Genomic DNA, 24807 nt, shown 5'->3' on the forward strand with positions numbered 1-24807 from the left:
AAATGTAATACATCACATCAATAGACTTAAAGATAAGAATCATATGATCATCTCAATAGATGCATAAAAAGCATTTAACAAAATACAGCACCCCTTCATGTTAAAAACACTAGAAAAATTAGGGATAACAGAAACTTAACTCAACATTGTAAAAGCTATCTATGCTAAGCCCCAGTTCAACATCATTCTAAACAGAGAAAAATTGAAAGCATTCCCTCTAAAAACTGGAACAAGACAAGGATGCCTTCTTTCACCATGCCTATTTAACATAGTTCTTGAAATTCTAGCCAGAGCAATTAAACAGATGAAAGACACTAAAGGGATATGGATAGGAAAATAAGAACTCTAACTACCACTATTTGCTAAAAATATGATTGTATACCTAGAAGACCCCCCAAAAAAATTCCACCAGAAAACTACAAGGACTAATAAATGAATTTAGCAAAACAGCAGAATATAAAATCAACACCCATAAATCAAAGGCATTTCTACATATCAGTGACAAGTCTTCTGAAAGAGAAACTAGGAAAACTACCCCATTTATAATAGCATAAAAATAAAATAAAAAACTTGGGAATCAACTTAATGAAAGAGGTGAAAGACCTCTACAATGAAAATTACAGAACACTAAAGAAAGAAATTAATGAAGACCTCAGAAGATAAAAAGATCTCCCTTGTTCTTGAATAGGCAGAATTAATATTGCCAAAATGACTATACTACATAAATACAACTCACACACCTATGGGAAGCACACAATAATGGGTAATGATATACCACTCTTGTGCTGTGTGTTTTAAGTGTTCTGGAGTGTACTCCTACTATTAAAAAGAGAAGTTCACTATAAAATAGCATGCCTTGCTACCCAAGTGGCAACATCATATGTCTGTTACGTCAGTTCTGCTGCATCATTTGCTCTTGTGTTTGGTTTAATATCATATTGCCTTCTGCATTGTGGCTCTAGGAAGAACTGGCTATGATAATAAACAAGTAGATAGACCTATCACATGACTTAGGTGTGTCACAGGTGCAACACTGAGCTTTGTGTATGTGCACTCCATGACTCTTGCACAATGATGAAATGCCTGACAACACATTTTTCAGAAATTTCCCCCATCATTAGGTGATGCATGACTATAATATATATTCATTATGATATTATAAAATACTGACAAAACAATTGTCAAATTTAAAACAGCCCGTAATCCTCACACCATAGTTATGTTGCATTTCTTTCTAGTCTAGTGTACATACTTCTGCTGCTGCCTGCTTACTGGGTCAATATCTCTCTTTTAGGTGATGCACACAGACTGTAGTAAACCCATACCTCCTTTCTACAGAGGCCATTTTGACATCATTTGACTTTCTCACCCCCTGAGGAGGTGATTTCTCACTTTCTCCACCCTTGTCATACCCTACTACCTTCTCCACCCCCACTCTTACAGGATGAGCTTTTGTTTCTGTTCACTCTAGTGACAACTGCATCACCATCCCATCATGACCACCTGCCTCCTCCACCTTCTTAACAGTTATAATATTGGGTCCTGCTCCTGCCTAAGGCCACCACAGCACTTTGTCACAAGCTGGGACATCCCTCCCTTGTCTCATTGATTTCCACCACTGGCTCATTCATTACTGCTCCCATACATACTGGGATATATTCCACTAAAACAAACAGATATAAACGAATCAAAACTAATCCAGACAAAATCCTACTGGGAATATCCAACATCTCTCCCTCCTATTATTGCCACATTTATCTGAAACACTTTATAGAAAGACCCTTATATACCTTCTCTAATAATGTTTATTTGAAATTTGGATTTTTATTTTCTCAGATGGATTCACAAACAGCAATTTTAAGGTCAAGTGTTTTGCAAGGCTTGGTAGGAAGAAAAATGTTCCCAGGCTTCCATGTACCACCACTTCCTGATCCCCAGAGGCAACCTGCTTTATTTTATTCATCTGATGTAATTTCTGGGTGCCTAAATAACATAATTGTAAGATTCCTTCTTTGTTTTTAAGTTTTATGCATTATGTTTATTGAGTAGTTCCCTTTCAGAGGCCCCTGTCCTCCCAATATTTTTTTGTTCTAATTTGTTATATATAATAGTGGAATGCATTAAAATTAATATTACACATATGAAGCACAATTTTCTATATCTCTGGTTGCATACAAAGTATATTCACACAATTTGGCAAGCTCAGTGCTCAGTGTTCATGTTATAATGAACATACAAATGCCACTCAGACTAGGCTGATAGCTATGAAAGATTTTCTTAAATTGATTTTTAACCTATTTGCATTTAATGTAAGCATTATCCCCTTCATTTGATTAGTTGATATTATCCTCATTACAGACTCTTTCCCAAACTCTCCCCAGTGTCTCTGGCATGGTTTTAATATATCCCCCAAAATACACATGTTGGAAAACTCTAACTCCAATGTGGTGGTGTTGGGAGATGGGACCTAATAATGTAGGTTGTGAGGGCTCCACTCTGCTAAACAGATTAATACTGTTATGTTGGGAGTGGGCTGACCTCCTGCCTCTCTTGCCCTTCCACCACTTGCAGAAAATAGCAGGAAGGCCCTGGTCATGCCAGTGCCTTGAACTGGGACTTCCCAGCCTTAAGAACTATGAGAAAATGAATTTCTTTCCTTCATAATTTATTCAATATGTGGTGTTTTGTTAGGAATTCTGAATAGATTAAGATAGTCTACATGAGTACATTCAAGCATATCCAGATTCCACCAACTATGTCTTTGTGAAGACACCTGTCCATGAGCCCTCAGACCTGTCACACCTGAACTGGATGGCTGCACACCTGGAGCGGGGCTGACTCCCTCAATCCCCCACCTCATCTTACTCAGCCCTTGACCTGGTGCTGCTGCCCTGTTACCTAGATTCATGCATGTCCATTTTTTTCTCATCTTTTTGTTCCCCACTTCATTTAGCAGGATCACACAGGAGTAGGGCATATAAAGTACTGAAATCCTAAGCAACTGAATATGTCTTAAGGATAATATAGCCCCTATTTCAATGTTGACTTAATATAGAATTATTTGTTGAAAATAAATTCCTACTAATTTGCATAGCACTGCCTCAACATTATCTGGGGCAATTCAAAATGCAATGTTTTTGTTTTTGTTTTTGTTTTTGTCTGTAAATACTGAGAAATTTTCTTGAGAATTTAAAGATTTTTATTGGTGCTTTATAATTATACATAATAGTGGGATTCATTGTTATGAATCCATACATTCTCACAATGTAATGATATAATTTGGTGAGATTTTAAAATCATTCCTTATTCTCCATTCATTTGTACTTTGTACATTAAGTTGCTAGAATCCTTTATTGATAGCCTAGTATTCAGGCAATTCTTCTGTCTTGCTTCCAATTTCAGTTTCATTTCATTATCATTTCAATTTTCATCCTCATTTGTCACTTGCACTATGACAAATACATATATGTAGTATGGCTTTAATGTTCCACATAATCTCCAAAATAACTCATTCATATTATCATTTTTTAATTTCCAAGAGCTGTATTTGTCCTATTTCTGAATTTGTTTGTGTAAAACTATATTCTTTTTCACAAATTCCCTCATTGTACATGTTTTTAGCTGTTACTGAGAACAGTAGTGGTAGACTTGGGAGGTCTCCTTGTTCTTTGCTTTTGTGATCCCATGGACTTGTCCTCACAGCATTTAGCTCAGCAGTGACTTCTTATTCACCTTTCTAATTTCATGAGGTGTCCAAAGGTAAAGAGAAGTGGAAAGATATGTTTAAGATGCAAAGAGAGAATCAGACATAATTTTTCTATATTTACATATGAATACACGACCAGTGAAACTCCACATCATGTACAACTGCAAGAATGGGAGCCTAATTAGAATAAGTTATATTCCATGTATGTGTAATATGTCAAAATACACTCTAGTATCATGTATATCTAAAAATAATGAATAAATTTAAAAATTCAAAGAGAGTGGAAGTGGGTCATGGAATATAGAGAATATGAGAGAGCACAGTATTAGTCTGTTTTTTGTTACTATGTGAAAATACCTGATGTTAGATGACCTTATAAAGAAACAAGGTTTATTCTGACTCATTGGTCCGGAGGTCCAAGGCCAAGGGGCCACATTTAGAGATGTCATTTTGACAGGCAGAATCCCAAGGAAATGTAGAGCTTCACATGGGAGAACATGTGTGTACTGATGTCCTTTTCCATCCCTCCCTTCCCCCCTTCCCCCCTCCCCCTTTTTATATACCCACAAAATTCCATGCTGATGAACTTTTCTAATCCTAGTTACCTCCTAAAGGTAAAGTTTTCACTCTCTTATCCCTCTCAATGACAATTAAATAGCATCACCTGAACCTTTGGGGGACACATATAAATCAAATCCAAATAATAACAAGTTCCCAGTTGGATTTCTAAGGCTTAAATTTTTTTCATAATTTAATAAATATGCCTACAGGAACTACAGGATATTTTGTATATATTGCCCTAAAATATATTTTCTCCTATACTGAGTGTAGACTTCTGTGACTCCTACTATTCAACAGTTAAGGAAAACAAAAATACTATACAAAAGATTAGTTCTGTATCACTCATGTCCCTGTGGGCTATGAAATTTGGGTTTCCTCTGCATGGAGTGTTCTGGTTGAGAAATATGGTGAAAAATCACATGACACAGAAAGTAGTTTTCAAAAAGTGGGGGTGAGACAGTTCTGTGACCTTAGGGGTCCTGTTTCCACACTGGAAGGACAGAGAGAGAGAATCCCATGATTGCTTTATTTATACAAGGGTGCTTCTTCAAAGGTTTTCCATGGAATGTTCTTTTGCCAAATAAGGTAGGAGGTGGGATGTCCAAACCCAATGGGTATGCCCAACTCCAGAGCAGCCTCCCTACCAAGGAAAGACTGAGGTTTCCTTGTACTTTGCATAATGCATTAAGTGGGAGAAGCCACAAAATGACTTGCAATGCCAGACATAAATTTCTTTGGCTTCAAGGCCAAGTGGAGGCTTTTCAAATAGCTCAGGGGTGCCCCCCTCCAGCTCTAGTAATGGGAATTCCCAATTTATGATCATGAGATGATAAATAATATTCTATTTTTTCTCTACACTCTAATTACTAAAATACACATTCAACTTTTTTAGGCATGGCCAACTTTATAGATATGTCTCTAGCCACAGAAAAATCCATGGTTTACAAATGAAGATAATATTAATATACTTGGGCCTCTGATATACTAAGCATCTTTTTTAGGTAGGAGATTGAAAACTATGATCAATCTAGATACATACAATGAAAATGAAAACTACTACATGCACAATAATTTTTTTATACTTAAACTAACTAACATAAAATTTCAACTGACCCAGACACTAGCTATATTCCAAGTACCTGTTAGTCATATGAAACCAGAGGTTGCATTAGAGGATGGTGCAGATATAGAATATTTTTTTCAACTCAGAATTTTATATGGAAAGAATTGCTCCTATATACCAAGCATTTCTGTTATTCTAATATCAAATGAGATAGTATATCAAAATGGGGCATTTGGAGGTTATGAGGTCATGGAGGCAGAGATTTCATGAATGGGATTAGGGCCCTCATGAAGCAGAACCCAGAAATCTGCTGTGTCCCTTCTGCCATGTGAGGACATAGTGAGAAGAGGGTTTTCTATGAGGAAGTTGCTGTCACTGGACATGGAGGGTCAACACCTAGAGCTGGAATTCAGGCACCAGACAGTGAGAAAGAGATTTCTGCTGCTTATAAGCCACCCAGTTGTGGCACTTTAATTACAACAGCCTGATGATCTGACATTCCTGCTCCTAATACTATCTGGGTCTCAAGTAAACTGCATTAGGGTCATTTAAAATCAAAGAGCCATCCCACTTCTTGATTCTGATTTTTATTTCTTGAGCTTAAGGGGTCTTGTTAAGGAAGTCAGTGCCTGAGCCAAAACGCTGTAATGTTGAGTCAAAATTTTCTTCTAGCTATTGCAAAGTTTCTGGTCTAATTCCCAGGACTTCATTCACTTTGAGTTGATTTTTTATCTTTTTATGGATTTATTCTCTATATGACAGCAGAATGCATTACAATTTATATTACATATATGAGCATATATAGAGCTCATATATTATATTACATATATATTATATAGAGAGAGCACAATTTTTCATATCTCTGGTTGTATATAAAGTATATTCACACCAATTTGTGTTTTCATACATGTACTTTGAATAATGATGTCCATCACATTCCACCATCCTTTCTAACCCCCTGCCCCCTCCCTTCCCCTCCCATCCCTCTGCCCTATCTAGAGTTCGTCTATTCCTCCCATGCTCCCCTCCCTACCTCACTATGAATCAGTCTCCTTATATCAGAGAAAACATACAGCATTTGTTTTTTTGGCATTGGCTAACTTTACTTAGCATTATCTTCTCTAACCTCATTCGTTTACCTGCAAATACCACGATTTTATTCTCTTTTATTGCTGAGTGATATTCCATTTGTGTATATATGCCACATTTGTTTTTACCCATTCATTTACTGAATGGCATCTAGGTAGGCTCCACAGTTTAGCTATTATGAATTGTGCTGCTATAAACATTGATGTGGCTGTGTCCCTGTAGGACGCTGATTTTGAGTCCTTTGGGTTTAGACCGAGGAGTGGGATAGCTGGGTCAAATGGTGGTTTCATACCCAGATTTCCAAGGAATCTCCATACTGCTTTCCATATTGACTGCACCAATTTACAGTCCCACCAGCAATGTAGGAGTGTACATTTTTCCACACATCCTCACCAACACTTATTGTTGTTTGTCTTTATAATAGCTGCTGTTCTGAGAGGAGTGAGATGAAATTTTAAAGTAGTTTTGATTTGCATTTCTCTAATTGCTAGAAATGATGAACATCTTTTCATATATTTGTTGATTGATTGTATATCATCTTCTGGGAAGTGTCTGTTCAGGTCCATGGCCCATTTGTTTATTGGGTTATTTGTTTCTTCTTCTTCTTCTCCTTCTCCTTCTCCTTCTCCTTCTCCTTCTCCTTCTTTTTTGGTGCTTACCTTTTTGAGTTCTTTATAAACCCTAGAGATTAGTGCTTTGATATGTGAGGAGTAAAAATTTGTTCCCAAGATATAGGCTCTCTATTCACCTCACAGATTGTTTCTTTTGTTGAGAAAAAACTTTTTAGTTTGAATCCATTTTATTTATTGATTATTGATTTATTTATTGATTCTTGTGCTATACAAGTCTTATTCAACATGATGAAGATTAGGGCCCATTTTTTCTTCTATTAGAGACAAGCTCTCTGGTTTTATTCCTAGGTCCTTGATCCACTTTGAATTGAGTTTTGTGCATGGTGACAGATAGAGGTTTAATTTCATTTTGTTGCATATAGCTTACCAGTTTTCCCAGCACCATTTGTTGAAGATGCTATCTTTTCTTCAATGTATGGTTTGGAACCTTTGTCTAATAAAAGATAATTGTAATTTTGTGAATTAGTCTCTGTGTCCTCTATTCTGTACCATTGGTCTACTAGTCTGTTTTGGTGCCAATACCATGCTGTTTTTATTACTATTGTTCTGTAGTATAGTTCAAGGTCTGGTATAGTGATGCCATCTGCTTCACTCTTCCTCCTAAGTATTGCTTTAGCTATCCTGGGTCTCTTATTTTTCCAGATGAATTTTGTAACTGCTTTTTAAAATTTCTATGATGAATGCCATTGAAATTTTGATCATAATTGCATTAAATCTGTACAGTGCTTTTGGTATGGTCATTTTGATGATATTAATTCTGCCTATCCAAGAGCAATGTAGATCTTTCCATCTTCTAAGGTTTTCTTTGCTTTCTTTCTTTAGGGTTCTGTAGTTTTCACTGCATAAATCTTTCACCTCTTTCATTAAGTTGATTCCCAAGTATTTTATTTATTTATTTATTCATAGTCTATTGTAAATGGGGTAGTTTTCATCAGTTCCCTTTCAGAGGAATTGTCACTAATATATTGAAATGCCTTTGATTATGTGTGTTGATTTTATATCCTGCTACTTTGCTGAATTCATTTACCAGTTCTAAAAGTTTTCTGGTGGAACTTTTTGTGTCTTCTGGGTATAGAATCATATCATCAGCAAATAATGCTAATTTAACTTATTCTTTTTCTATGTGTATAACTTTAATTTCTTTCATCTAATTGCTCTGGCCAGTGTTTCAAAAACTATGTTGAATAGGAGTGGTTAAAGAGGGCATCCCTGTCTTGTTCTAGTTTTTAGAGGGAATGCCTTCAATTTTTCCTCATTTAGAATGATGTTGTACTGGGGCTTAGCATACATAGCCTTTACGAGGTTGAGATAAGTTTCTGTTAATCCTAAATTTTCTAGTGTTTTAAACATGAATGAGTACTATATTTTGTCAAATGCTTTTTCTTCATCTATTTAGATGATCAGATGATTCTTTGAGTCTATTGGTGTGATGTATTACATTTATTGATTTCCGTATGTTGAACCAACCTTGAATCCCTTGGATGAATCCCACTTGATCGTGGTGCACAATCTCTTTGATATGTTTTTGTATTTGATTTGCCAGAATTTTATTGAGAATTTTTGCCTCTATGTCCATGAGAGATATTGGTCTGAAGTTTTCTTTCTTTGATGTGTCTTTGTCTAGTTTTGAAGTAAGGGTGATATTGGCCTCATAGAATGTGTTTGGAAGTGCTCCCTCTTTTTCTATTTCCTGAAATAAATTGAAAAGTATAGGTATTAGTTATTCTTGAAAGGTCGTGTAGAACTCAGGAGTGTATCCATCTGGTCCTGGGCTTTTCTTAGTTGGTAGGCTTCTGATGGCATCTTCTATTTCATTGCTTGATATTGGTCTGTCTAAATTGTGTATATCATCCTGATTCTATTTTGGCAAATCATATGACTTAAGAAATTTGTCAGTGCCCTCAATATCTTCTATTTTATTGGAGTTCAAGTTTTCAAAATAATTTCTAATTATCCTTTGTATTTATGTAGTGTCTGTTGTGATATTACATTTTTCATCATGTATGTTAGAAATTTGAGTTTTCTCTTAGCATAACTAAGGATCTGTCAATTTTATTTATTTTTTCAAAGAACCAACTTTTTGTTTTGTCAATTTTTTCAATTGTTTCTTTTGTTTTAATTTCTTGATTTCAGCTTTAATTTTAATTATTTTCTGTTTCCTACTGCTTTTAGTGTTGATTTGTTCTTCTTTTGCTATGGCTTTGTTATATAATGTTAAGTCATTTATTTGTTGACTTTTTCTTCTTTTAAGAAATGAACTCCATGCAATGATCTTTCCTTCTAGTACTGCTTTCATAGTGTCCCAAAGATTTCAATATGTTTTGTCTATGTTCTCATTTACCTCTAATAATGTTTTAATCTTCTCCTTGATGTCTTTTGCAACCCATTGTTCATTCAATAGCATGTTGTTTAGTCTCCAAGTTTTGGAGTAATCTTTATTTTTTTTGTCATTGATTTCTAATTTCCTTCCATTATGATCTGATAAAATACAGGGTAGTATCTCTACTTTTTTGTATTTGTTAATAGTTGCTTTGTGGCATATTATATGGTCTGATTTAGAGAAGGATACATGTGCTGCTGAGAAGAAAGTATATTCACTTGATGAAGGATGAAATATTCTATATATGTCAATTAAGTAAAAGTTATTGGTTGTTTAATTGAGATCTATAGTTTCTTTATTTTACTTTTGTTTGGAAGATCTATCCAATAGTGAGAGAGCTATGTTAAAATTACCCAAGATTATCATATTGTGGTCAATTTGACTCTTGAACTTGAGAAGAATTTGTTTGATAAATACAGCTGTTCCATTTTGGGGGGGGCATATATATTTATAATTGTTATGTCTTGTTGGTGTATGGTTCCCTTGGGCAGTATGAAATGCCCATCTTCATCATTTTTGGTTGAATTTGGCTTCAAGTCTACTTTATTTTATATGAGGATGGAAACTCCTGCTTGCTTCCATAGTCCATGTGAGCAGTATGATTTTCCCCAACCTTTTGCTTTTAGTCTGTGTATATCTTTTCCTATCAGATGAGTCTCCTGGATGTAGCATGTTGTTGGTTATTTTGTTGTTAAGTCTAATCTGCCAACCTATGTCTTTTGATTGCTGAGTTTAGGCCATTAACATTCAGGGTTACTATTGAGACATGATTTGAATTCCCAGCCATATTTGTTTTGTTGTTGTTGTTATTGTTGTTTGTTTGTTTGTTTTTTAAGTTGATTTGTTTTCTTCTTTGGTTTTTCCTTTAGGGTACTACCTCCCTCTGTTGGTTTTCTTTATTGTTTTGTTTCCTCTTTTTTTGCTAAGGATGTTTTGTAGTGTCAATTTTCTAGCTGCATATTATTTTAACTTTTGTTTATCATGAAAAGTTTTTATTTCATCATCAAATCTAAGGCTTAATTTTGCTGGGTACAAGATTCTTGGTTGACATCCATTTTTTTTTCAGAATTTGACATATTTTTTCCATGATCTTCTAGCTTTCAGGATCTGGGTTGAAAAATCTGCTGTTTTCCTAATTGGTTTCCCCCTGTATGTAATCTGATTCCTTTCTCTTGTGGCTTTTAATATTCTCTCCTTATTCTGTATGTTGGTCATTTCATTTTATGTGCCTTGGTGTGGATCTGTTATGATTTTTGTACATTTACTGTCCTGTAAGCTTCTTGAATTGTGATTTCCAATTCAATATTTATGTTTGGAAAGTTTTTTTTAATATTATTTCATTGAATGGATTGTTCATTCCTTTGGTTTGGAACTCTATGCTTTCCTATATCTCAATAACTCTTAAATTTGGTCTCTCTATGCTATCTCATATTTCTTGAATGTTCTATTCATGGTTTCTTACCATTTTCACTGTGTGGGCTACATTCATTTCAAGATTTTATATTTTGTCTTCATTGTCCTATCTTTCAAGTGATCTACTCTGTTGGTGATGCTTTCGATTGAACTTTTAATTTGGTTTATTGCTTCTTTAATTTCAAGGATTTATGTTTGGTCTTTTTTATCAGAACCTCTATCTCCCTGTTGAGGTGATCTTTTGCTTCCTGTATATTTTAGGTAGCTCCTTATCAAAATGATCTTTTTCTCCCTGTATTTGCTCTCTTATATCTTCCTTCAGTTCACAGAACAGTTTAATCATGTACATCATGAACTCCTTCTCTGTAATTTCTTCTGCTGTGCTGGCCATGGATTCCAATAAAGTGGTGTCTTGATTTGTTTGGGGCACTTTCTTTCCTTGTCTTTTTATGTTGTTCATGAGTCTTCCCTTCTTGCTTTGTGGGTTTGGGTTGTTATTGTTTTTACCCTATAGGTTTGTAGTGCTCCTGTAGGGTTCCAAAGCCTCTCCTTTGTGGGGAAGGACAATGTTAACAGATCCCAATAGCAACAATATATAATCTATGAACAATTTGTTGCTATTAAGACATTTACAGTTTGGTCACAATGTACAGAAATGTCAGATTCAATTATCATCTATAATATCAGTAGGTTTGTAAAAGGTTTATAATTTCTGATGGTGGACAATGAACTGGTGGTGAGGCATAAAATGATATGCTGAGGAGGTAGGATGTGAGGATATAGAGTTAGTATATCTTAGGGAGTGTAAAAGAGAAATCTTATGAAGAGGGTTAGTAACAAGAGAATAGACAAGAAGTAGTTTTGGGCAGACAAGTACATTGGAAGCCAGTAGAGTACATAAAACAAACACACATATGTATTTAGAAAACTAAAGGTTGTTAAAATAGGAAAAATTGGAGGGGAAAAGAAAAACAAAAGAAGAAGAAAAGGGAATATACAACACCTCTATATGATATTATTCAGATGTCCCAGTTTTCAAAATCCTAATTCATGCAAGTTTCTTGATTTTACATATATTGGGGATGTGAGGGTGGGAGGATAGCAGGGAAAGAAGAAAAAAAAGGAAAAAAAATGATTGAAGGAAGAAACCAGGATTGTTGCTAGTTTTAGAGATCTGTTGCTTTCCTGCTGTCCTTATCATTCAATAGATGTGGTTGTCTGTTGTTATCTGGTATCTCTGCCCTCAGGGCAGTAAAGGTAACCAGGGTAGGAGGACTGGTTCTGGTGCAGGGCACCTGGAAGCAAGGAATGACACCCACCAGTTCCCGAAGGGAGACTGCACATTAAGGGTCTCTTTTTGGGTCCACTCATATGAATTGAGCACCCAGTCCAATCTCTCTACCTTGCCTGAAGACTTCCCAATTCCTGGTCTCTGTTAGTCTCCAAACTTTTGCTCCATTTCCCTTAACAGTTCCCAATTGAGGGAACTCTCTCACTGGGCACCCGTGGGCACAGCTCTTGTTGCACTGCATACCCACCCAACTGAGAGATGTTTTGTGTTGAGCAGTTACTGTACTGGATTACCACTGCTGGGGAGAGTGGGTTGTTGGAAACCAGGTACCTGAACAGCTGGAGTTCTGACCTGGGAGCTGTCCCCACCAAATATGGTGAGGAAGGTGAACCAAGATGGATACAGTCTGCTTCCAGCACTGGGGTGTCTGGTGGGGTGGGGTGATCCAGGTGATGGTGTTGTGTGATGTGTTCAGAGATGAGCTCTGTGGCATTCAGTATAGTGGCTTTGACTTCCTTCAGAGCCTGTGAGATGGCCCCAGATTTCCACATAGGGGACTATGATTCTAGCTGTGAGGTCAATTCTCAAGATGGAGGCAATCAGGGGAGCCCCTCATTGGTAGATGGGGGTCCACAGGAGAGTGGCATCTGGAGTTCCTGTGGGTAGGTAGCAGTTGAGTGTCCTGTGTGGGAGTGGAGTAGTGTCTGAGAGTTCTGCATCAGTGCTGTTAGACCATCCTCCTAAGGCACTCCTGCTGAGGCCCAGAGCCCTGCCTCAGGGCACAGTGCTGGTGATTTCTGTGTGAAAGCAATTGTAAAGATGTCCTCTATAGCTCTCAGAGAAGCAGTATTCCCACTAGTTGAGACCTGGGTCACAGAGACACAGAATGCTGCCTCCCTCTGGCCCACCATCTTGGATTCCCCCTTAATATTTTTTAATTGTTGATAGACCTTTATTTTTTATTTATTCATATGCCATGCTGAGACTTGAACCCAGTGCCTCACATGTGACAAGCAAGTGCACGAAAACTGAGCCACAGCCACAGCTCTTGAGTTGATTTTTATGCACAGTGAAATATAAGGGTCTAGTTTGATTCTTCTATAAATGCATATCCAGTTTTTCCCACAGCATTTCTTCAAAAGGCTATCTGTTCTTTGATGCATGTTTTTGGCACCTTTGTCAAGTATCAGATGACTATATCTCCGGGGGTTCTGTTCTGTGTCTTCTACTCTATTCCATTCTTCTTCATGTCAGTTTTATGCCAATACCATGATGTTTTATTACTATGGCTTTGTTGAATAATTTGAGAACAGTTATCTTTTGCTTACATTGCTTTGGCTAGTCTTTTTTTAACTTTTTAAATTTGTTCTAATTAGTTATACATTACAGTAGAATGTACATCATACATAGATGAAGTATAACTTCTCTTTCTTCTGGTTGTACATGATGTAGAGTTACACCACTCATGAAATCATATATGCATATAGAGTAATCAAGTCTGATTCATTCTTCTATCATTCCTTCACCCATACTCCCTCACCTCCCTTCACTCCTCTCTGTCTAATCAAAGTATTTCTATTCTTCACTAGATCCCCACTGTTATTATCAATTAGCATCTAAATAACAGAGAATATATTCAGCCTTTGGTTCTTTGGGATTGGCTTATTTCACTTAGCATGATATTACCCAATTCCATCCATTTACCTTCAAATGCAATAATCTCATTCTTCTTTAAGGCTGAGAGATATTCCACTGTGTATATATTCCATGATTTCTTTATCCATTCATTTGCTGAAGGACACCTAGGCTGGTTCCATACTTTAGCTACTATGAATTTAACTGCTATAAAAATTGATGTGGCTGTGTTATTGTAGTATGCTGATTTTAAATCCTCTGGGTATAAACCAAGTAGTGGGATAATTGGGTCAAATTGTTGTTCCATTCCAAGTTTTCTGAAGAATGTCCATATTGCTTTCCATAGTAGTTGCACCAATTTGCAGTCCCACTAGCAATGTATGAGTGGACTTTTCCTTCACATCTTTGCCAACATTTGTTGTTGTTTGTATTCTTAATAGTTGCCATTTTGACTGAAGTGAGATGGAATCTCCATGTAGTTTTGATTTGCATTTCTCTAATTCCTAGAGATGTTGAATATTTTTTCATATATTTGTTGTTCAATTGTATTACTTCTTCTCTGAAGAATGAGTTCAGTTTCTTTTTCCAATCATTGATTGGGTAATTTGTTTGGGGCTTTTTTTAATGTTATTTTTTTAAGTTCTTTATTTATCCTGGAGATTAATGCTCTATCTGAGATGCAGGTGGCAAAGATTTTCTCCCATTTTTTAGGCTCTCTCTTCATGTTATTGATTGTTTCCTTTGCTGAGAAGAAGCTTTTTAGTTTGATCCCATTTCTTGATTCTTGATTTTACTTCTTCTGCTTTATGAGTCTTGTTAATGAAGTCAGTTCCTAAGCTGACATGGTGGAGATTTGGACCTACTTTTTCTTCTATAAGGTGCAGGGTCTCTGGTCTAGTGCCTAAGTACTTGATCCACTTTGAGTTCATTTTTATGTAAGATGAGAGATAGGCACTTAGTTTGATTTTGCTCCATATGGATTTCCAATTTTCCCAGCACCATTTGTTGAAGAGGCTCTCTTCTCCAATGTATCAATGTATGTTGTTAGTGCCTTTGTCTGGTATGAAATAAATATATTTATGTGAATTTGTCTCTATGTCTTCTATTCTGTACTATTGGTCTTCATGTCAGTTGGTGTCAATTCCATGCCAATTTTGTTACTTTTTTTGGTCTGTAGTATAATTTAAGATCTGTTATTGTGATGGCTTCTGCTTCACTTTTCTTACTAAGGATTGCTTTGGATATTCTGGGTCTCTTATTTTTCCAAATAAATTTCATAATTGTTTTATCAATTTCTATGAAGAATGTCATTGGAATTTTAATAAGAATTGCATTAAATCTGTATGATGCTTTTGATAGTGTGGCTATTTTGAAATATTAATTCTGCCTATCCAAGAGCATGGGAGATCTTTCCATCTTCTAAGGGTATCTTCAATTTATTTCTTTAGTGTTCTGTAGTTTTCATTGTAGAGGTCTTTCATCTCTTTTGTTAGATTGATTCCCAAATATTTTTTGAAGCCATTGTTAATGAAGTAGTTTTCCTAATTTCTCTTTCAGTAGATTCATTACTGATGTATAGGAATGCACTTGATTTATGTGTGTTGAATTTATATCCTTCTATTTTGCTGAATTAGTTTATTAGTTCTAATAGTTTTCTGGTGAAATTTTCTAAATTTTCTAAATATAGAATCATATTGTTGGCAGATAGTTTGAGTTTCTCTTTTCCTATTTTTATCCCTTTAATTTCTCTTTTCTGCTTAATTGCTCTGGCTAGAGTTTCAAAAATAATGTTGAATAAAAGTGGTGAATTCCCTCTAAAAACTGGAATCCTTGTCTTGTTCCAGTTTTTAGGGGAATGCTTTCATTTTTTCTCCATTTAGAATGATGTTGGCCTTTGATTTAACATATACAACTTTTATAATGTTGGGGAATGCTCCTACTATCCCTATTTTTCCTAGTGTTTTGAACATAAGGGGTGGTGTATTTTTCAAATGATTTTTCTGCATCTACTGAGATGATCGTATGATTCTTGACTTTAAGTCTATTGATGTGAGGAATTACATTTATTAATTACTGTATGTTGAACCAACATTACATCCTTGGGATAAACCCCACTTGATCATGGTGCATTATCTTTTTGATATATTTTTGTATGTGATTTTCCAGAATTTTATTAAGAATTTTTTTTAAGCTTTGCTCATCAGGGAGATTGGCTATTTGAAGTTTTCTTTTCTTGATGTGCCTGTTTTTGGTTTTGGTATCAGAGTGATACTAGCTTCATAAAATGACTTTGTATGGGTTCCCTCTTTTTCTGTTTTATGTAATGATTGGTATTGGTATTAATTATTTGTGGGAGACCAACCTTTCATGTGACTGAGTCAGACTCCCTGGCTGGGTTCTGAGGTGCTCAGTCACAGAAATGTGGCAGAACTTTCCCCACCCTTTTTGGGTTCAAGGGATCGTGTCTTATGCATAGGTGTGTCTTGCTACAGCCCCATGGGTGGAGCTACACTCACCTGCTCCTTTGTAATATAACCTCTTGCCCTATTTAGGGTAAAATCTTTCATGGAAGTGCCTTGTTTATGTCCCCTTCTCTTACTGTGCCCTTGGGTGTGACCTACCCAGGTGTTAGTCAACTTTCTGACAGTGAACATCATGAAGATAAGACTCAGCCCCTTGAAATGTGACCCCTTGCCTCATTTGAATAGCTTCTCCTCAATAAAAGGGGTCAGCATGTGCTCTAGGTCTCTCTTTTCCTGTGGACCCTTAAGGTCAGAGGAGCCATCACAGTGACCCCAATGAAAAAGCTATTTGTGTTTCTTGTGTGGTTATTTCATGTAGCCCAATTAGCCCAGTTCAACTTTAGTAACCCCTGAGCCTTTTAGCTGTGAGAACAGAAACTCTGCAATTTTTCTTTGAAGATCTTGTAGAATTTGGTTGAGAATCCATCTGGTCCTGGGCTTTTCTTGATGGTAAGCTTTTGGTGGCATCTTCTATTTCATTGCTCAAAATTGTTCTGTTTAAATTGTGTATGTTCTTCTGATTAAGTTTTGGTAGGTCATATGTGTCTAGAAGTTTGCCAATAACTTCAAGATTTTCTATTTTGTTGGAGTATAAATTTTCTTAATAAGTTTCCAATTATCTTCTGTATTTCACTTGTTTGTCATGATATATTCTTTTTTACCATGAATTTTAGTAATTTGAGTTTTCTCTCCCTTTCTTTTTGATAGCATGACTAAAGGTTTATCAATTTTATTGATTTTTTTCAAAGAACCAACTTTTTACTTTGTCAATTTTTAAAATTGTTTTGTTTCAATTTCCTTGATTTCAGCTCTTATTTTAATTATTTCCTGTCTTCTACTGCTTTTGATGTTGATTTTTTCTTTTTCTAGGCCTTTGAGGTGCAATATTAGCTGATTTATTTGTTGACTTTCTATTCTTTCAATGAATTAGCTCAGTGCAATGAACTTTCCTCTTAGCACAGCTTTCAAAGTGTTCCATAGATTTTGATATGTTCTATCAGTGTTTTCATGTACCACTAAGTATTTTTTATTTTATCCCTGATTTATCTGCTATCCATTCATCATTCAATAGTGTATTATTTAGTCTCCAAGTGTTAGAGTAGCTTCTATTATTTTATAATTTATTTCTAATTTTTTCATTGTGATCTGATAGAATGCAGGGTACTATCTCTACTTTTTGTATTTGCTAAGAGTCTTGCTTTGTGGCATAACATATGATCTATTTAGAGAAGGATTTATGTGCTGCTGAGAAGAATGTGTATTCACTTGTTGATGGATGAACTATTCTATATATGTCCACTCACTCTAAATTATTTATTGTATTATTTAGCTGTATAGTTTCTTGCTTTAATTTTTGTTTGAAAGATCTATCCAGTATTGAGAGAGTTGTGTTAAAATCATCCAGTATTATTGTATTGTAGTCTATTTGATCCTTAAAATTGAGAAGGGTTTGGTGTACATAGATACTCCATTATTTGGGGCAAAAATATTTATGATTGTTATGATTTGTTAATGTATAATTCCCTTGAACAGTATGAAATGTCCTTCTTTGTCACTTCTGATTAAAATTGTCTTAAAGTCCACTTTATCTGATATGAGAATGGAAATCCCTGCTTGTTTATGTGATCCATGTGAGTGATATGTTTTTTTCCCATACTTTTTCCTTCAATCTGTGGATGTCTTTGCCTATGAGGTGAGTCTCTTGGAGAAAACATATTTTGGGGTCTTGTTTTTTAATCAATCTATGTCTTTTGATTGATGATTTTAGGTCATTAATGTTCAAAGTTATTATTATTTGATTTGTATTCCTGGTCATTTTGCTTGATTTCTAGTTTTTAATTTGAATTAGTTTCTCCCTTGATTCCTTTAGTGTAGTTCCTCTCTTTGCTGGTTTTCAATTTTTTTTATCTTCATGGAATATTTTATTAATAATTTTCTGTACTTCAGCCTTCCTAGTTGTGAATTATTTTAACTTTTGTTAATTGAATGCCGCAGTCTGGCTGGGCACGATTCAGGAGCCACTTGTCAAAAGAAACAAACTTTATTTTTAGAACCACACACGCCAAACAAAACAGCTCCTCAGAGCCCAAATGCCACCACCGGCTTCCCACAAGCCTCTCACACTTACAAATCTCTCCCACTCCCACAATCCTACTGCTCTTGAGGCCGATTGGCTGGGTCGCGTGGGTGGAGCCAAAGAAGTCCCCCAATGAGCATCACCGCAGAGGAGCCAATCAGCTAGATGTTGCTGGGGCCGCTGTGAGCCAATCATCAGCTGGCAGTCTGAAAGTTTGCTGGCAGCTGGAAGTTTGCTGGGGCCCCTTCGGCTGTGGCTCTCAACATCTCCCCCTCTGTTTAAACAACAAGCATGTGGCTTAGGGACCGTGCCTGCCTTAGGTTGTCCAATAGTACATATGGTCCTTACCTGTTATTGGATGAGCTGACCTCAAGGCGTCAGCCTCCTGTCTTAGGTTGGTACCACTGCAATTGGATCTTACCCGTCACTGACTACCGGTCCAGTATACAGCCACACCTGTGGAGAGGTCTTTGTACCAGCAGGGGGTGAGGTTCTTTGCCTCACCTCTGTTGGCCCCCAAATTTTAGCTTAATGATCATGACAAGCAGAAGGGAGGAAGATACACCAAGCCAATTGATGGCTCCTTTTGGAAAAATTGTACCACTGATGACATCATCAGCAAAAATACCACAACACTACCACAAGTTGCTGCACCAACAGATAGTTCACAAGGCATATAGGTGAATTCACAACGCATACAAGTGATACATATCCAGGCAAGTTCTGCAAGCAGTTCAGTGATGGCTATTGCAGAAGCTGTAGATTGGTTTTATCTTTGTCTTCACCAGCACTGGGATGAAGATAGGAATTCTGGCAATAATGGCTAAATAAAAAATTATGTAACATTCCAGAAGGCACTAAAAGAAAACAATTTTCTTAACAATTTACATTATCTTGAAGAGAATTATTAAATATAATGAAAAGGAAAGGTGAAAGTAAACAAACAGATCTGTTAAACTTCTTTTTTGTTCACATATTAAAACAATCCTCAACAGTTGTTTACCCAATTTAAATTAAACCATTTAAATCACATGAATAAAAAAAAATATTTGGATCCATTTTTTCATGAGCGCTCATCATATATGATATATGGACATACGTACATTCAAACATATAACACAAAATACAAGTGTGCACACATAAAATAATACATACAACACATAACATAATAGTAAAGGCCTTATAACTTTTTACAGGTGAAATCTCCATTGCAATGTTTAAAAACTCTATAGTCAAAAAATAGAACTGATCAGCAAAACATTAACCTAGGTCTGTATGAGCTCAAAAAACAAAATAGAACTTTATGATGTGGGAAAGGGCAATAATAAAATAGATATTGAACAAAGCATCCTGGTTCTGTCACAGATGTAAGGATAGCCAAACTGGAGTTTTGGATATCAGCTGTTATGGATTTGAGCCAAATCATCTTCTTTTTGGTCTGTAGAAATCGCTTTAGTTAATCTCTCTGGAATCCAAATTGGCTGCTGTTCTCCCTGTGGAAACGCACAAACAGGCCCCTGACTCCAGACAATCACTGGGTTAGGACTTTAGTTAATCTCTCCGGAATCCAAATCGGCTGCTGTTCTTCCTGTGGAAACACACAAACAGACCCCCGACTCCAGAGAATTACCGGGTCAGGACCTTTCCATTGTCCTGTTAGAATATCTTTCCAAAGTACCTTGGGCTTATGTACATTTTTTGGACACATATGCCTTTCCGCAGCACTAAGTCCTGATGAATCCAAATTTAAAAAGTTTAGAGTAAAAAGGGTTATTTTAAGTTTATCTTTGGGGAATATATACCCCTTCCCAATTCCGTCTTTTTGCTTTAATAAGTACATTTTAATAGTTTGATGAGCTCTTTCAACTATGCCTTGTCCCTGTGGATTGTATGGGATTCCTGTTATATGAGTAATGCCAACTGATGAGCAAAATTGTTTAAAAGAGGTAGAAGTATAACCAGGGGCATTATCTGTTTTTAACTGTTTTGGAACGCCACAGTGGCAAAATTTTGTAAGCAATGAGCTATAACATCTTTAGGTTTTCTCTGGCATGAAGGGAGCCCATCAAAAATCCAGAAGAAGTATCAACTGTAAAATGCAAATATTTTAATTTTCCAAATTCTGGCAAGTGTGTGACGCCCATCTGCCAAATATGGTTAGGTATCAATCCTCTAGGATTGACTCCAAGATTAACTTCTGGTAAAAAGGTCACACAATTTTGACATTGTTTTATTATTTGTCTAGCTTGTTCCTTAGTTATTTTAAAATGCTTTTGTAAAGTATTAGCATTGACATGGAACCTTCTATGAAAATTTATAGCTTCTTCTAGTGTAGAGAAAATATGTATGTCATGTGTAGTTTTATCTGCTAAATCATTGCCCAAACTAAGGGCTCCAGGCAATCCTGTATGTGCCCTGATATGTCCTATAAAGAATGGATCTTTTCTGTCCCAGATTAGACTTTGTATAGTGGAAAGCAAAGAGAAAACAGTAGAGGAAGGGGAAATCCTACCAGCATCTTCAAGGGATCCTATAGCATTAACTATATACTAACTATTGGAAAATAAATTAAATACAGAATCTTTAAACATCACAAAATCTTGTAATACTGCATTAAGCTCTACCTTTTGAGCTGATTGTTTGGGTACTAAAAATGTAAAATTTTGATCAGGTGTAACTATTGCTGCTGTACCATTATTTGACCCATCAGTGAATATATTTGGAGCATTCATAATAGGTGTTTTTCTTGTCATTTTTGGAAAAATTACAGGATGCAATGACCAAAAAGACAATAAAGGATTAGATGGTAAGTGGTTATCAAATGAAACATTAGATTTGCACATGATTATTGCCCAAGTATTTAACTCATTAGCTAACTCATCAATTTGATTCATAGTATATGGAGTAATAATTTTATTGGGAGAAATTCCAAACACTCCCTTTGCTGCTTTTATTCCTTTGAGTATTAATTGTCCTACAGCCTCAGGATACCTAGTAACAATAGTGTTAGGAGAATAAGATAAATGTATCCATAATAATGGACCTTCTTGCCAAAATACTCCTGTAGGAATATTTTTTGTTGGTAGTACAATAAATAATAAAGGCAAACTTATATCAATTCTATCCAAATGCATATTTTCCATATATGTTTCAATGATTTTTAATGCCTTTCTTGCTTCAGGGGTTAACATTTGGGGTGAATTTGGATCTGATGGACCTTTTAGGATATCAAATAAAGGTCCCAACTCTCCTGTTGGTATACCTAGATAAGGCCTTATCCAATTTATGTCTCCTAATAACTTTTGAAAGTCGTTAAGTGATTCGAGTTGATCTACTCGTATTTGAATTTTTGGTGGATGGACCATGGTTGAGGATAATAGAACTCCTAAATAATTAATTGGAAAATTTAATTGTACTTTATCTATTGCTATGTCTAGATTATAATTTTTTAATAAGTTTATAAGTGTGGCATAACATTCTAGCAATGTGTTTTTATCTTTGTGTGCTAATAATACATCATCCATATAGTGAAATATTTGTAGTTCAGGATTTTGATTTCTAAGTGGCTGGATTACTTTGTTAACATAAATTTGACACATAGTTGGGCTGTTAGCCATCCCTTGAGGCTAACAAATATGAAGCTTAATTTTGCTAGATATAAGATTCTTGGTTGGCATCTATTTTCTTTCAGAGCTTGGTGTATGTTTTCCTAGGACCTCCTAGCTTTAAAGTTCTGGGTTGAGAAATCAGATGAGATCTGAATTGGTTTCCCCCTATATGTAATCTGATATTTTTCTTTCATGGACTTTAAAAATTCTATTCTTAATACATTATTAATTATTAAGAATTGTAATGCAAAATAAATAAATAAATAAATAAATAAATAAATAATTTTTTTTAAAAGAAAGAACTGTAATGCAAAAAAAAAAAAAACAAAAAAACAAAAAACCACTGTTACCTTAGATTAGATAGAGGGAAGTGAAAGGAGAGAATGGCAGTATATGTGAGGATAAGAAAGACAATAGAATGAAACAGACATTATTACTTTATGTATGTATGTGACTGTATGACCAATGTGATTCTACAATATGTTTACTCAGAAAAATGAGAAATTATATTCCACATATGTATGATATATCAAAGTATATAAGTGCATTCTACTGTCATGTATAACTAATTAAAACAAATAAAATTTTTAAAAAGCATAAATAAATAAATAAATATTCTATTCTTATTCTGTATGCTAGGCATTTTCATTATAATGTGACTTGGTGTGGATATGTTGTAATTTTGTACACTTGGGGGTTCTTTAAGCCTCTTAATTTGATTTTCCATTTCATTCTTTAAGTTTGGGACATTTTCTGATATTATTTCATTGAAAAGATTTGCATTCTTTTATTTTGTATCTCTGTGCATTCATCTATCCTGATAAATTTGGTCTTTTAATGTTATTCCATAGTTCTTGAAAGTCCTGTTCATGGTTTCTTAATATCTCTCCATGGTTGACTCTGTTTTCAAGATTATATATTTTGTCTTCATTGCCTGAGGTTCTGTCTTCCAAGTGATCTAATCTGTTTGTGATACTTTCTACTGAATTTTTATTTTGGTTTATTGTTTCCATCATTTCAAAGATTTCTGCTTTTTCCTCCCCCAAATCTCTGCCTTGTCATTGAAGTGATTTTTCACTTCCTGTATTTTCTCTCTGATTTCATTTCTTATACAAAACTTTACTTCACAGATCAGTTTAACTATGGAAGTTCTGAACTCCTTCTTTGACATTTTTTTCCACTTTGGTGTCAATGGATTCTGTTATTGAAGTATCTTGGTTTGTTTGAGACAGATTGTTCCATTGCTTTTTCATACTGTTTTTGTGTCCACCCATGTAATGTTATGTATCTGAGGCAGTAGAGTTTCTACCTGTGGACTTATACTGTCCCTGAAGGTTTCCACTACCTCACTGTTTAGGCAGAGACAAATAATAACAATGACCAATGCAAACAATATACAGCACTAAATAGTTCCTACTATTTCCTGTTCTCCATATTTCCTGGTCTTGGGTTTAGTTTCCAATCTCTTCTGCCCCTGCCCTCTGAGTTCCCAGACAGATTTTTTTGTCTTTCCCAGCCAGTTCTGCAAGCAGTTGGATTGGAGGGAGAAGGGTAGGGCCAGGTAGGTTTCCACCACCAGTTGTCCCCTGTGTAAACCTCTTTCCACATTTGACTTCTCCTGGTCACTTAAGCACACTCTATGTCATGCAGTGTGTGTTTACTGGGCCTGTTTTTTAGGCCAAACTCAGGTTTGCCAAGAATTGAGCCCCCTGTACTGCCAGCCCCCATTCCGTGGCTGCAAAAGTGTTTTTTCATTTGTCCTTCATTCACCGGGAGAGATGATGGCTTCTTTCTATTGCACATGGAAATTATGCAGTACAATTTCAGGTTTGTTGGGTAATGTCCTTGATCTCTAAATGCTCCATATTCCCTGCCTCAGGCCTCCCAAAAATGTGGGTTCCTTTAATTTCCATTTCCCTCTACTATGCTCATGGAGGAAACTCTCTGGCTGGTGTTTTTGGCCTGGCCACTGCAGCTGCTCTGCTCCTTGGGTTTTTCCCCCCTTACTTTATTATATCCATCCTCTTGTGTCCCTGGTCTGCTTTGAATGTCCAGTTTTAGGTTCCTTTTTTCTTCACTCACCTTGCAGAGAAGCTGCCTGTCTGCTTTCTTGGTTTCACACCACAGAGCAACCAGGAAAGCAACCTCCTCTATTCCACCATCTTGGAAAAAAACCCTGCTTTGGCTAATCTTTATTGTATCCTTCCAAAATAATTTCAGGACTATTTTTTTCTAGTTCTTTGAAGAAGGTCACTGATGTTTTAATTGAGATACCACTTCATCTGTATAGCAAAAAACATGAGAGATCTTTCCAAATCCTAAGGTCTTCTTCACTTTTTTCTTCAGGATTTTCAGTTTTCATTGCAGAGATCTTCACTTCCTTTTTAGATTTATTCCTAAGTATTTTTTTTTAGGTTATTGTGAAAGGGATGGTGTTCCTGATCATTTTCTTATTAAAGGAGTATTGGGAAACTATTGATGTATGTATGTTATCTAGTATCTTGCTACTTTGATGAATTTGCTTATCAGCTCTAGAAATATTCTGGTGGAGTTATGTTGAATAGGAGCAGTAAGAGTGGACAACTTGTCTCATTTCTGATTTAAAAAATAAAAAAGCTTTCAGTTTTTCTCCTATAGGATGACGTAGGCCTTGAGTTTTTCATAAATAACTTCTCTAATGTTTAGGTGATTTCCTTTTATCACTAGTTTCTCCAGCATTTCTAACATGAATGGGTGCTGGATTTTATCAAAGCCTTTTCCTGTATCTATGGAAATGGTCATGTGATTCTTGACCTTAATTCTACTTATGTGGTGAATTACATTTATTGAT

At 35.7% G+C, this 24807-nt stretch overlaps 1 protein-coding gene across 6 annotated transcripts in view; it reads left to right on the top strand.

The window, feature by feature from the left end:
• LOC308648830 (patr class I histocompatibility antigen, A-126 alpha chain-like) overlaps nucleotides 1-24807 on the top strand; it is a 365404-nt gene that overhangs the window by 164097 nt on the left and 176500 nt on the right. The window lies entirely within an intron of this gene.

Source organism: Spermophilus citellus (genome assembly GCF_964194105.1).
Source record: "Spermophilus citellus genome assembly, chromosome: 5".
NCBI classification, from domain to species: domain Eukaryota; kingdom Metazoa; phylum Chordata; class Mammalia; order Rodentia; family Sciuridae; genus Spermophilus; species Spermophilus citellus.